Source organism: Etheostoma spectabile, unplaced genomic scaffold, assembly GCF_008692095.1.
Source record: "Etheostoma spectabile isolate EspeVRDwgs_2016 unplaced genomic scaffold, UIUC_Espe_1.0 scaffold00001427, whole genome shotgun sequence".
NCBI classification, from domain to species: domain Eukaryota; kingdom Metazoa; phylum Chordata; class Actinopteri; order Perciformes; family Percidae; genus Etheostoma; species Etheostoma spectabile.
This window is the reverse complement of record NW_022602751.1, coordinates 174,867-189,428: the sequence shown is the minus strand read 5'-3', so window position 1 is coordinate 189,428 and position 14,562 is coordinate 174,867. Positions and strand designations below refer to the sequence as shown.

At 40.7% G+C, this 14,562-nt stretch overlaps 2 non-coding genes across 2 annotated transcripts; one reads left to right on the top strand and one right to left on the bottom strand.

Moving 5' to 3' along the window:
- Positions 1–8,361: 8,361 nt before the first annotated feature.
- Positions 8,362–8,449, bottom strand: trnaf-gaa (transfer RNA phenylalanine (anticodon GAA)). The gene is given in 2 exon segments: positions 8,362–8,397; positions 8,413–8,449. It is a non-coding gene; the product is annotated as a tRNA-Phe (tRNA).
- A 4,134-nt stretch (positions 8,450–12,583) lies between these two features.
- Positions 12,584–12,665, top strand: trnas-aga (transfer RNA serine (anticodon AGA)). Its single transcript has one exon. It is a non-coding gene; the product is annotated as a tRNA-Ser (tRNA).
- Positions 12,666–14,562: the final 1,897 nt, after the last annotated feature.

Below are 14,562 nucleotides of genomic sequence, written 5' to 3'. Positions count from 1 at the left end.
GAATCCACGCCTCTAGCGAGACTGGAGCTTTAATCCAGTGCCTCAGGCCACTAGGCCACACTACCTGCAAGCCAATGGCATCTTTGATGGCGGCAAAGGTGAGTCACTGATTTGCAACGTGTACGGCTGTAAATCTGCTCCCTAAAACAATAACACTTTACATTCTAGAACTTCAACCTAACTTTCTAGAACTGCAGCTAACATTCTAGAATTTAAAGCTAACATTGTAGAATGGCAGCTCAACATTCTAGAACTTCAACCTAACATTCTAGAACTGCCAAGTAACATTCTAGAACTGCAACATTTCAGAACTTTAAGTAAAATTTTTAGACTGCAACTCTGAACTTGAGAATTGCCTGGCTGGCTCAGTCGGTAGAGCATGAGACTCTTGATCTCAGGGTCGTGGGTCAAGCCCCACGTTGGGCAGTAGTCTTTTAGAGAGTGGGAATGCCTGAGTTCTGCACATATAGTGGGCCGATCCTCTGTCAATCGCAAGATTAGCAGTTCCATCCCAGTGTAAAAATCCCTGTAATTTACCAGACTAAGATGTACATGCATTCTACAATCATGGCCTGTTCTGAAACTTCAACCTATTGTTCCAGAACTGCAATTTAACATTCTAGAACTGCAGGTTAACGTTCTTGAAGTTTACCTAATATTCTAGATTGACAGCTTAACATTCTAGAAATTAAATCTAACATTCTAGAACTACAAATAACATTGTAGAACTGTAAGTAACATTTTAGGACCATAACTTTTAAAATTCTAAAACTACAACCTATTGTTCTACAACTGCAACTTAACATTCCAGAACTGCAGCTTAACATTCGTGAACTTAAACCTAACATTCTAGAACTTAACCTAACATTCTAGAACTGCAGCTTACCATTCTAGAACTACAATGTAACCTTTTAGGACTATGAGCAACCTTTTGGGAATGCATTTTATAAAAAATCTAAAACTTCAACCTATTGTTCTTGAATTGCAACTCAAATTTCTAGAATGAAAGCTTAATTTCTAGAACTGCATCTTTACATTCTAGAACTTCAACCTAACATTCTAGAACTGCAGCTTAACATTCTAGAAATTAAAGCTAACATTGTAGAATGGCAGCTTAACATTCTAGAACTTCAACTTAACATTCTAGAACTGCAAAGTAACATTCTAGAACTGTAACATTTCAGAACTTTTTAGTAAAATTTTTGGACCGCAACTTGAAAAGCAAGAAGCGCCTGTCTTGCTCAGGCGGTAGAGCATGAGACTCTTAATGTCAGGGTGTGGGTTCAAGCCCCACGTTGGGCCTGAGTTCTGCACTGTAAAATTGTGTGGATCGTCTGTCAATTGCAAGATTAGCAGTTCCATCCCAGTGTAAAAATCCCTGTAATTTACCAGACTAAAATGTGCCTGCATTCTACGATCATGGCCTGTGCTGACCTCCTGTTCCTCAGATCAAACTAAAGTCTGGTGACAATGCATGTTCAAATTCTAAAACTTCAACCTATTGTTCTAGAACTGCAGCTTAACATTCCAGAACTGCAGTTTAAAAGAAAGTTGATGTGTATATGCATTAATCAAAAAGAAAGTTGATGTGTATATGCATTAGTAAGTAGACCTTGTGGCGCAACGGCAGACTGTCAGTAGAAATAACCCTTTCGTTGTAAGAAAACTTGTTTAATTTGTTATGAATCTTTTTTGTAATTTTACATATGTTTAAAAATATCAGAAAACATATCAATATTGCAGTATTCATAATCAATATTGCAATATCACATTTTGTCAATATCGTGCAGCCCTAGTGTGTGTGTGTGTGTGTGTGTCTGTGTGTGTCTGTGTGTGTTGGGAGTGGGGCTGCTAAATGAACAGGGACAGAGGTGTTTTTTTATGTGACGTAGTCTATGATTGGTATTTTACAAATCACACATCATAAATATGGTAGAGAAGTAGATAGAAACAGATAGTGGCAATAAAGTCAGATATTTTAATAAGTGGAAGAAACAATATGATTTATATTATTAGAGTCTACTTGAAGCTTTCTATTTGTCTCTCTCACTCACTCACACACTGTACTACCACGTTGTTCTGCATCTATCTCCTCCCAGCCCCTGACATTTAGCAGTCCCCCTCCGCACACACACACACACACACACACACACACACACACACACACACCACACACACACACCACACACAACACACCACACACACACACACACACACACACACACACACACACACACACACACACACCACACACACACACACACAACAACACACCACACACACACAACACACACACACAACCACACACACACACAACCCACACACACAACACACACCCACACACACTAGGGCTGCACAATATTGACAAAATGTGATATTGCAATATTGATTATGAATACTGCAATATCAATAGAATTCTGATATTTCAAACATATGTAAAATTATAAAATAGATTCACAACAAATTAACAAGTTTTCTGACAACAAATGGTTATTTCAACTGACAGGTTTGGCACCTGAGCAGTTGGGGGGTACAATGCCTTGCTTAAGAGCACTGGTGGGGCCTAGGAGGTGAAGTGGCATTTCTCCAGCCTCCAATGACACTTTGGTCACATGGGGACTTAAACCATCCAGTTCCCAAACCACATCCCAACAGATTGAGTGACTGCAAACACCTAAACATTAACCCCGACGTGATTTGAACACGCAGCCTTCTGATCTGGAGTCAGACGCGAACCGTTGCACTACAAGGGCTACTGATCAGTAAATATACACATCTACTTTCTTTTAGATTATTGCATATACACATCAACTTTTTTTTGATTAATGCATATTCACATCAACACAGCAATGCAACGGTAGCGCGTCTGACTTCAGATCAGAAGGTTGCGTGTTCAAATCACGTCAGGGTCAAATGTTTGGGGGAGGGCAATAGCTCAGTCTGTATGGAGTTGGGTTAGGAACCAGAAGGTTACCGGTATAAGTCCCCATGCGCACCAAAGAACGGAGTGTGAATTGGTGGCACTTCACCTCCTGGGCACTGCCAGGTGCTCTTGAACAAGGCACTGTACCCTCCCAACCGCTCAGGGCGCTTGACCACTCCAATTTGACTGTCAGTTGATATAACTCTTTGTTCTAAGAAAAATTGTTTAATTTGTTATGAATCTATTTTGTAATTTTACATACGTTTAAAGTATCAGAATTCATCTCGATATTGCAGAATACATTTTAGTTATCCTAACACTTTTTAACAGATTTAACTGAAACACTGGCGCTGAGCTCCAGGTGCTTTTTGTTGGGGCCATCTGTAGATGCTATAAACCAGGGCCTAATGCAAGTCAACAAAGTATCTAGTGAGGGAAGTGAGAGACAGTTGAGGCTAGGACACTGTGCCCGCCAAAAGGTAACTCACGCTCACATTGCTCATCTTGAGTCAGAGAAGGACACGGAGAAACACACAGACTACAAATCAAAGAATAAACATAAAAAAGCAGTAGTGGAGCTGAGCGCTAAGGTTGATGCTCTGGCAAAGATGGTGGAAGCTCTCACAGCCACTAAGACCCATGGTAAAACATGCCGGTGCACTCACACCAAGCCAAAGCAAATATCAAAGCAATGTGGTTGCCCAAAGTGTGTTGAGAAGGGGACCAGTACATTGCCACTCCAAGTCTTCATTTTGTTTTCTTCAGCCATTCGGTGGTGGACTTGCTGGTGTGTTTAGGATCATTGTCCTGCTGCAGAACCCAAGTTCGTTTCAGCTTGAGTACACAAAACAGATAGTCGGACTTTCTCCTTCAGGATCTCTTGGTAGACAGCAGAATCATAGTTCCTTTTATCACGGCAAGTCTTCCAGGTCCTGAAGCAGCAAAACAGCCCAGCCATCACACTACCACCACCATTTTACTGTTGGTATAATGTTCTTTTTATGAAATGCAGTGTTCCTTCTACGCAGATATACTTGGACACACACCTTCCAAGAGTTGCACTTTTGTCTCATCGGCCCACAGAATGTTGTCCCAAAGTCTTGGGGATCATCAAGATGTGTTGTGGGAGAAATGAGACGAGCTTTGATGTTCTTTTTGCTCAGCAGTGGTTTTCTCCTGGAACTCTGCCATGCAGGCCATTTTTGCCCAGTCTTTTCCTGATGGTGGAGGCATGAACGCTGACCTTAACTGAGGCAAGTGAGGCCTGCAGTTCTTTGGACGTTGTTGTGGGGTCTTTTGTGACCTCTTGGATGAGTCGTCGCTGCGCTCTTGGGGTAATTTTGGGCGGCCGGCCACTCCTGGGAAGGTTCACACTGTTCCATGTCTTCGCCATTTGTGGATAATGGCTCTCACTGTGGTTCGCTGGATTCCCAAAGCTTTGGAAATGGCTTTATAACCCTTTCCAGACTGATAGATCTCAATTACTTTCTTTCTCAATTGTTCCGGAATCTTTGGGTCTCGGCATGATGTGTAGCTTTTAGGATCTTCTGGTGGATCTTACTGTGTCAAGCAGCTCCTATTTAAGTGATGCCTTGATTGTGAACAGGTGTGGCAATAATTAGGCCTGGGTGTGGCTAAGAGAAATTAACTCAGGTGTGGACAACCACAGTTATAGTATGTTTTAACAAGGGGGGCAATCACTTTTCACACAGGGCCATGATGGTTTGGATTTTTTTTCACCTTTAATAATAAACACCTTCATTTACAAATTGCATTTTGTGTTTACTTGTGTTGTCCTTGACTATTGTTTAAATTGGTTTGATGTTCCGAAACCCTTAAGTGTGACAAACATGCAAAGGAACAGGAAATGAGGAAGGGGGCAAACACTTTCACACCACTGTAGTGCCGTGCCAGTATTTGTTACCGGCCTCAGACCTAGGGGAATCTGGGAAGGTACGTATTTCTTTAATGTTTACGCACGTTTCAGTAGAAACCCAAGTACAAACTTTAAAATGAGCATATATGTCCCCTTTAATGCACTTGAAAATATATGATTTTCTCACCTACATTTTTACCCCCTAAAACATGCTGCAGTTTCCACATACTTTGGCCTCTGTGATGACCCTGAGTTCATTGTGAAGCTAACACTCTCAACTTGTTGTTTCTAGTGGCATTGTGACACTAGGCCTTACTGACACAGAGCTACAGAGGTTAGAACACAGAATTTCTATTTCCGTCCAAGTAAATCATCTGAAAAATTAATAAAAAGCACTACTGTAAGCAATTACATGGGCTACATACTAAAAATAGTACCCTAGCCACATATCTCAACTTAGAACAGAAAACATCCTGAAGAAAATGACTTATAAAATGGATTTTATATGAATGTTTTTCTACAGATATGTCTGTGCGTTTGTCTCATTTCTTATTTCTAAAAAGCCCAAAAAGTGCTAAAATACAACCTTTGAATACAAAAACACATCCACATCACTCACACACATGCCTAAAAAGAAGTACATACATAGATTATAGGAATAAGTAATCATAATTTGATGAAATGTTGAATGCCATAAGACGGCCTTATTTTTACAATGAAAGGGCTGAGACCACCCCAGGGATAGTTGTTTTGGCCATGTTGATATCATTCAACTCGTCTCCTTATTGGCTACACAGGAATGCCAGTTTTATGACCTCTTTCTCTGACTGGTGGGATATGCTGTCAGTTTTTTCCACGTTGGCCCAATGGGGACTGTGAGATTTCATTGGCTTACCTTGGGAGTATCTTGAGAAATACTGATGCTATTGGTGAGAACAAAGTTCATTGGAAACTGCAGATGCCACAGATTCTGACGGTGTGCGGAGTGAGAATGTAGCGTGCACACAAAAAAAAGATACACACGATCAAAACTGAGAAATGATGCACTATCTAGATTTCTCTACGTCGAAACTTGGCCAGAAACTACAAGATTGTGAGGGACCAGATAATTATGGATTACAAGGCTTGGATATTCTATTACCTTGGCATGTTGACGAAGTAGGACAACCACGTTTACGGCGATCTTTCAACGCTGTGGATAAAGACACAAGGACAAAGGTAGGGATGCACGCTCATTTAGACAGAAACGGTGCAGTGTTCTTAAAACACACATCTCCATGCTGGAAACGTGCTTTTCAGCCTTATTTGAGCTTTTTGTGATGTTTTAAGCTTGTTGCTGTGATTTCAACAGGTTTACAGTAGTTTCTTAACAGAAGCTTTAAAAGCCACATTTCAATGCTGGAAACGTGCTTTTCAGCCTCTTCTGAGCTGTTTGTGATGTTTTAAGCTTGTTGCTGTGATTCAACAGGTTTACAGTAGTTTCTTAAACAGAAGCTTTAAAACACACATCTCCATACTGGAAACTTGCTGTTCAGCCTGTTCTGAGCTTTTTGTGATGTTTTAAGCTCTTTGCTGTCATTTCAACAGGTATACAGTAGTTTCTTAACAGAAGCTTTAAAACACACATCTCCATGCTGGAAACGTGCTTTTCAGCCTTATTTGAGCTTTTTGTGATGTTTTAAGCTTGTTGCTGTCATTTCAACAGGTACACAGTAGTTTCTTAACAGAAGCTTTAAAACACACATCTCCATGCTGGAAACGTGCTTTTCAGCCTCTTCTGAGCTGTTTGTGATGTTTTAACCTTGTTTCAGGCATTTCAACAAGTATACAGTTTGTTCTTAACAGAAGCTTTAAAAGCCACATATCAATGCTGGAAACGTGCTTTTCAGCCTCTTCTGAGCTGTTGTGATGTTTTAAGCTTGTTGCTGTCATTTCAACAGGTATACATTAGTTTCTTAAGAGAAGCTTTAAGACACACATCTCCATGCTGGAAACTTGCTTTTCAGCCTGTTCTGAGCTGTTTGTGATGTTTTAAGCTTGTTGCTGTGATTTCAACAGGTTTACAGTAGTTTTTAACATAACCTTTAAAACACACATCTCCATGCTGGAAACGTGCTTTTCAGCCTAATCTGAGCTGTTTGTGATGTTTTAAGCGTGTTGCTGTCATTTCAACAGGTATACATTAGTTTCTTAACAGAAGCTTTAAAAGCCACATTTCAATGCTGGAAACGTGCTTTTCAGCCTCTTCTGAGCTGTTTGTGATGTTTTAAGCCTGTTGCGGTCATTTCAACAGGTCTACAGTAGTTTCTTAACAGAAGCTTTAAAACCACATCTCCATGCTGGAAACGTGCTTTTCAGCCTTATTTGAGCTTTTTGTGATGTTTTAAGCTGTTGCTGTCATTTCAACAGGTATACAGTAGTTTCTTAACAGAAGCTTTAAAAACACATCTCCATGCTGGAAACGTGCTTTTCAGCCTCTTCTGAGCTGTTTGTGATGTTTTTACCTTGTTTCAGGCATTTCAACAGATTTACTGTAGTTCTTAACAGAACTTTAAAACACAAATCTCCATACTGGAAACTTGCTTTTCAGCCTGTTCTGAGCTTTTGTGTGTTTTAAGCTTGTTGCTTCATTTCACAGGTATAGCAGTAGTTTCTTAACAGAAGCTTTAACTTTATAACGTGATTATACCGCTGTAAGTCACCTTATGCTTGTGCGGGGGCTTGATGGAATCACAAGACTTTAAGCTTTCTAATGATGTGCTGCACGTGTTGGTGACGATTTAATGCTTGCAATTCATGAATGAAAACACGTTGTGGAAAAACAGGTACCGTTTGAGGAACCGTGATGAAAGAGAGGTTAAAGTTATTGGGGAAATTGCTGCATTGTTAAAATACTTTACTAATACACTTTCAATTAATTAATTTCAATGTATTGTTAATGTAACCAGTAGTACTAGTCAGTGCACAGCTTGTCAGCTGAACATGCAACAATGTGAAATGTATCCTCCAGTCAACATGAGAGCAAAGTCTGTAAAAATAAATCAATAATGATATTTATTGATGGAGTACAATGAAGCAGGAATTTATTTCCTATTACCAAATTAACACTTTATTTCTCCTTTGAAAAAATTAGGAAATCATAACGTTGACTTATATTGTGATATTTGTCTGGTAACAAGACAACACAAATGCTACATAGTGTCTAAAGGTGACCGTAGATGTCTAGTAATGGCTGGCAGTATCTCCAAATATCTCCTGTCAAATTCTCAGTCAGCCTTATAACGAGACAGATCTCGCGCCTCTGCCTTTCATGCGCATAAAGACATCCCATTCAATCGGCAACTTTCTGCTTCATCACCACCGTGCCACTTAGCTCCTGTCTCTTTCTCTACACCCATCCCCCCTTTCTTCCTTTTTCCCCAAACTGTGTAAGACACTTGTAATATTCCAGTGGCTGGTGTTTCAGAAAGAAATCAGAGGCGATCTTTCATTATTACTCTGTCAGTGGCGTGTCCTCTTTTCCTGTGAAGCTTTTTTTACAGGACTGCTATGAAAAGAGTGCTCCTTCGAGCTGGATCTGAACCAGAGACCTAAGGATTTCAGCTTTATGTCTCTTCAGTCCTCTGCTCTACCAACTGAGCTATCGAAGGGAGCTGACACATTTACACACACAACCCATTCTTGTGATTGTGATAACACAGGACCCCCTGGAGGGACTTTCAGTGATAGAGCGCACTTCCAGTCTCAATGCCCAGATGTATTACAAGATTTGAAGTGAACATTGTAATACTAAGTGATGGTGGTATAGTGGTGAGCATCGCTGCCTTCCAAGCAGTTGACCTGGGTTTGATTCCCAGCCATCACAGTAGCTTTCTTTGAGTGATGTTATTTGCTTTTTTTACAAGAAGTCAGCAGAAAGGTTACTTGCCCAACCTGGTTTGATAAAACATTAGATCTCTTTGTGCTGCACGATTATGGCCAAAATGATTGATCAAAATGGAGATCAAGATTAATTATCACAATTATTTTTTGATTTTCTACTCTATGTCTTTTAGCTTTGAAACCCCCCTTTCCCCACAGCTTTCAACTGTCAGATATGGGTGGGGAGTGGCACTGTGTCCAAACCTTTCTGTGTAAAAAAAATCACTAAAGAAGTCTCTTGGATGAGACAAATGTCACACAATGTTGACCCAATTGTCAGTCTATTTCCCATCTGGCAGGGACAATTCTGGATTCAGGTGGACATTGTGAACAGAACATGTCAGTGGCAAGTCCTTTAAAACCTGTTTCTTGACTTTGCTTTTTCCCACATCCTCTGAACGCTTAGCTAACTAAATGACTTAAGTTGGCCGATAGTTGTTGCTTCATCGTGATTGTTGTGTGCCTTCAATATCATACATGTGGATATTATGAAAGAAACTGCCTAGCAAACACTTACAGCAGTTTTAAAGGTTCCATGGTGTAATGGTTAGCACTTTGGACTCTGAATCCAGTGATCTGAGTTCATATCTCAGTGGAACCTGTTTTTAAGCCACAGCACAGGTGAAAAAAGATCAACCTTAAAACTTTAAACGTCCAGTTTAAAGTAAGCTTACAGGTTAAATGTCCTTGGCCATTTATACTGTAAACAGTATGATGGTGGGGACATTTTGAGGTGTCACCTGGTTTTTAATGTAACTTGAAGGAGCTCCACATTTGACAGTATTGACTGGAAGTGATAGGCTTTGAGTTACATGGGGGAAACACACTTTGCATTCAGTCTCGTAATCACCATAAACATTAGGTATCACTGAAATTTGAACTTGCCACAGTCAGAGTATACAATGGGCCAGTATAGTGCATCAGAATTGCTTGTTGAATGGTCTATTAGCTTTGGAACCCCCCTTTCCCCACAGCTTTCAATTGTCAGATATGGGTGGGGGAGTGGGCACTGTGGCCAACCCTTTCTGTTTAAAAAACAACTAAAGAAGTCTCTTGGATGAGAGACAAAAGTTTTGCGGAGGACCTTTTACCAAGTCCAGTTGCCCTCTGCCTAGTTGTGGACTTTTGGGGTAATAGCATGGATCAGGAACCAAAACGGACACATCTGGACTCAATGTAGGCATTGTACGGCAATATTTGACACGTTTAGACCATGAAGACAGTTATCAGTTTATTTCCCATCTGGCAGGGACATTTTTGGATTCAGGTGGACTTGTGGACAGAAACATTGATGGGTCTTGATGGACTTTCTTCCATGTCCCCATGAACGCCCATATATTTGGGCTGACAGTTGAGAAACCTTCCCTTGTTAACTATGACATGGATGACTGAGAGCCTACTATATCATGACATGTTTAATTTACTATATTATAATTTTTGAGACAGGTCCTACTGGACATCTGTTGGATCAGTCAGGATGGCCGAGCGGTCCAAGGCGCTGCGTTCAGGTCGCAGTCTCCACTGGAGGTGTGGGTTCAAATCCCACTTGTGACAACAATTGAATTCATTTGATGTCTAAGAGTTGATATTGAGAATAAAGAACTATAGTTCTTTGTATTTAAGAGGACATGAATGTGCATGAGAAATGCAATTGCAAGTACAGTGTTTTGTGAGCCTCTTCATTGTAAACACATGTAAAGTTACTGACTGGGATTTAACTGAAGGGTTTTGGTAAAAGTTATCTTTTGTTTTGTAAAACTTTGGGTTGTGTACAAACAGGAGAAAAGGGTTCTTTGTTGCATCCAGGTTGTTACGTATAACAGATAAAAAGCGCAAATTGACATAATTCCATATAAAACGGGCAAGACGGGGTTGACATATAGATTTTAAAATCCACGCAGATGAACAGTCATTGCAGCTGTTTGCAGGATTTCAGCAAAGTTTACCGAGATTAAACTGGGCCGTATAGTGGCAATTATACGAAAAGAGAGAAGTACTTCCACTCGTTGTTACCTGTCGTTGCTATGGGTAACAAGAGTTCACAGTCACATGTTTCCTTAGGGGCCCGTAGTGGATGAAATGGTAAAACATTTGGCCCTGGATGCATAGAATGCCATATTGAGCGACAAAATTTGGGTTCTTTAAAAAGGTTCTTTAACTCTATCTCCATCATGTCTTTTTTTTGTTTCTTGTTATGTCTCGGCAATAAGTATTATGCTTTCGGGTCGTCTGTCCATCTCTACATCAGAATCAGAAATACTTTATTAATCCCTGAAGGGAAACTCTGGAAGAGACTGCTCCTCGAGCCAGATTTGAACCAGCAACCTAAGGATGTCAACTTTATACTTCTACAGTCCTCCGCTCTACCAACAAAACTATCGAAGGGAGCTAGTACATACCCACACACTTCCCATTCTTGTGAATGTGATAACACAGGACCACCTGGAGGGAATTTCAGTGATAGAGCGCACTTTCAGTCTCAATGCCCAGATGTATTACAAGAATTGAAGTGAACGTTGTATTGCCCAGTGATGGTGGTATAGTGGTGAGCATAGCTGCCTTCCAAGCAGTTGACCTGGGTTTGATTCCCAGCCATCGCAGTAGCTTTCTTTGAGTGAAGTCAGCAGAAAGGTTACTTGCCCAACCTGGTTGGATCAAAAATTAGATCTCTTTGGGCTGCAAGATTATGGCCAAAATGATCGATCAACATGGAGATCACAATTATTTGTTGATTTTCTACTCCATGTGTATTAGCTTTGGAACCCCCCTTTCCCCACAGCTTTCAACTGTCAGATATGGGTGGGGGATTGGACACTGTGTCCAACCCTTTCTGTGTAAAAAAAATCACTAAAGAAGTCTCTTGGATGAGAGACAAAACTTCGGAGGAGGACCTTTTACCAAGTCCAGTTGCCCTTGGCCTAGTTGTGAACCTTTGGGGTAATATCATGGATCAGGAACCAAAACGGACACATCTGGACTCAATGTGGGCATTGTACGGCAATATTTGACACGTTTAGACCATGAAGACAGTTATCAGTTTATTTCCCATCTGGCAGGTATATCTGTGGACTCAGTTGGGACATTTAGAAGATAATTGCACAATGCTGACCCAATTGTCAGTCTATTTCCCATCTGGCAGGGACATTTCTGGATTCAGGTGGACATTGTGGACAGAAACGTTGGTGGATCTTGATTCCCACCATAGGATTTGGGCTGTATTACACATTGCCTTCACATCCCGTGCAATGTATTGCCATTGTCAAGCACATTGCCACCCTGGTGACTTTCTTCCAAGTTTTTCCAAATCCTGTTGACACATACGTCCTTTAACCCATGATATATTCTTAAGGTGATAATAGGCTGACTTTGTAATTGTCTTAATGTGGCTGTTAAAATTTAAGGCCACGACTACACCAAGATTTCTGGCTTTGCAATCTTTGCAAAAAAATCATCTTTCGGAAATTGATCTTAATGCCTTAATTTAATAAAAAGGAAAAAGCCAACGTTTAAGGACACCAATTGTCTTGTCTAGTGATGGTGGTATAGTGTTGAGCATAGCTGCCTTCCAAGCAGTTGACCTGGGTTTGATTCCCAGCCATCACAGTAGTTTTCATTGTGATGTTACTTGCTTTATTTGTCAAGAAGTAACCAGAAAGGTTACTTGCCCAACCCGATTTGATAAAATTTTAGATCTCTGTTATGGTACAAATAAGGGAGCATATCAATCAATCAAGCTGACTCCACGAGGATCCACAGACATAGGCAGTGCACCACAATTTGCACTTTGCCCGTGTCTGGTAACTACTAGTAACCAACTGAAAAGTTTATGAACATTTGTGCAAACAGGTAATAACATGTTTCATGTTGTTGTGGCCGAGTGGTTAAGGCGATGGACTAGAAATCCATTGGGGTCTCCCCGCGCAGGTTCGAATCCTGCCAACAATGAAAAGTATTCTTTTAGAGTAATAGCAAACCAATGACACATCACACTAACCCTAATTGCAGATGTGCCTTCATGAACATTGTTGTGTTACTTCATAGGTACTGGAAGCCGACTGGCTCCACCATTTATTATCGGTCTGTGTTACAAGATTTGCAGTGAATGTTGTGTTGTCCAGCAGAAAGGCAACAGGAGTGTTACTTTTCGACTATGATTTATACCATAGCAGTGCAATCATTTTGCCCAGGTTTGATTTCCAGCCACCGCAGTTGCATTTACAGGTTTTAAAGCCATAAACAACATATTTCAATTTCCTTGCGAGAGTCATCCCAAAAGGATTAATAAAGATAAGTCTAAGTCGATCTCAGAAAAAAGTCAAAAGAATTTCAAAATCTTCAGGGGATGTAGCTCAGTGGTAGAGCTCATGCTTTACATGTATGAGGACCTGGCATCTCCAGCAGGTATTATGGTAGAGTCTTTAAAAGAGCTGCAAAAGATATTACCTCCTGTGGTAATCTGACTGGTAGAAAGCACAACAAGCACTTTAAATTTACATGTTTTACAGATTTTATTTACAGTCATTATTAACTCCAGTGTAGTATTTTTTTTTTTTATTGTTTTTATGGGTGTTACAGAGGTTAGTTTCTTTTTTAGGGATGAAATAATCTCAACCTGCAAGTAAGTCAACCCTTCAGCAGGTGGGAAATTTCACTTCAGACACTTGCTGCAACAGACTAGAACAGACGTGCTACTGATTCAAAGCATAGAAAATAGCAGAGGATGGTTTCGATCCATCGACCTCTGGGTTATGGCCCAGCACGCTTCCGCTGCGCCACTCTGCTCTGCTGATCGAACATAGGGGCTGGAAAATCTTTTATCACATTTTGAAGGAAGGTTTTGGACCCCGTGGCAACCAAGGTTCCAACAGCTTACATTACACTTAACTGTCAGGAGCTGGATAAAGATGATGAAGGGACATCCATGCGAGGCGCTTCAGCAGCTGTGGATTAGTGAGTCTGGAACACTGTGCAAGGTTGACTTGAGGCACTGTATGTAATTTGGGATCCAAGCTTTAAATGAACTTTAATTAGGCTGACTGTTCAATTTATAATCTATATTTATTACTCTCACTGGGATGGTGTGCTTTTTCAGTTGTGGACTTGGTAAAAAACTAATAATTTATGAGAAGGTCGGCAACAAACAGTAGAGGGCAGCAATACCCTATTAGCAACTAGAATGCCTAATTCAAAGCAGAAGAATGTGTTTCCTTTGGTAGTGTTTTAATAGCAACCACGTTATTTTTCCTAATCTTAAATGGTCGTTATTGCTGGTCAGCCTTCAATAAGGAGAGAAGATCAGAATATAAGAACACACCTATCAGGGCATGAGGAGGAGGAGGAGGAAACAGCTTGGCTCTGAAACATGTTCACAACAAGGCAGAGTGAATGAGCTGGTGATTTTTAAGGCTAATACTGTGAGAAAAGGTTTTCCCACATTGATCACACCAGTACGGCTTCTCTCCAGTGTGAACACGCCGGTGGCTTTCAAGGTTACCACTTAGAGAAAACCTTTCTCACATTGATCACAGCTGTACGGCTTCTCTCCAGTGTGAATGCGTTGATGTATTTTTAGATTACCCCGTCGTGTGAAAGCTGCCCCACATTGATCACAGCTGTACGGCTTCTCTCCAGTGTGAATGCGTTGATGTGTTTTTAGGTGTCCCTGCTGTGTGAAGCTGCCCCACATTGATCACAGCTGTACGGCTTCTCTCCAGTGTGAATGCGTTGATGTGTTTTTAAGTAACACTGTTGTGTGAAAGCTGCCCCACATTGATCACAGCTGTGTAGATTCTCTCCAGTGTGAACTCTCAGATGACTCTTTAAATATCCAGATGTTGTGAAG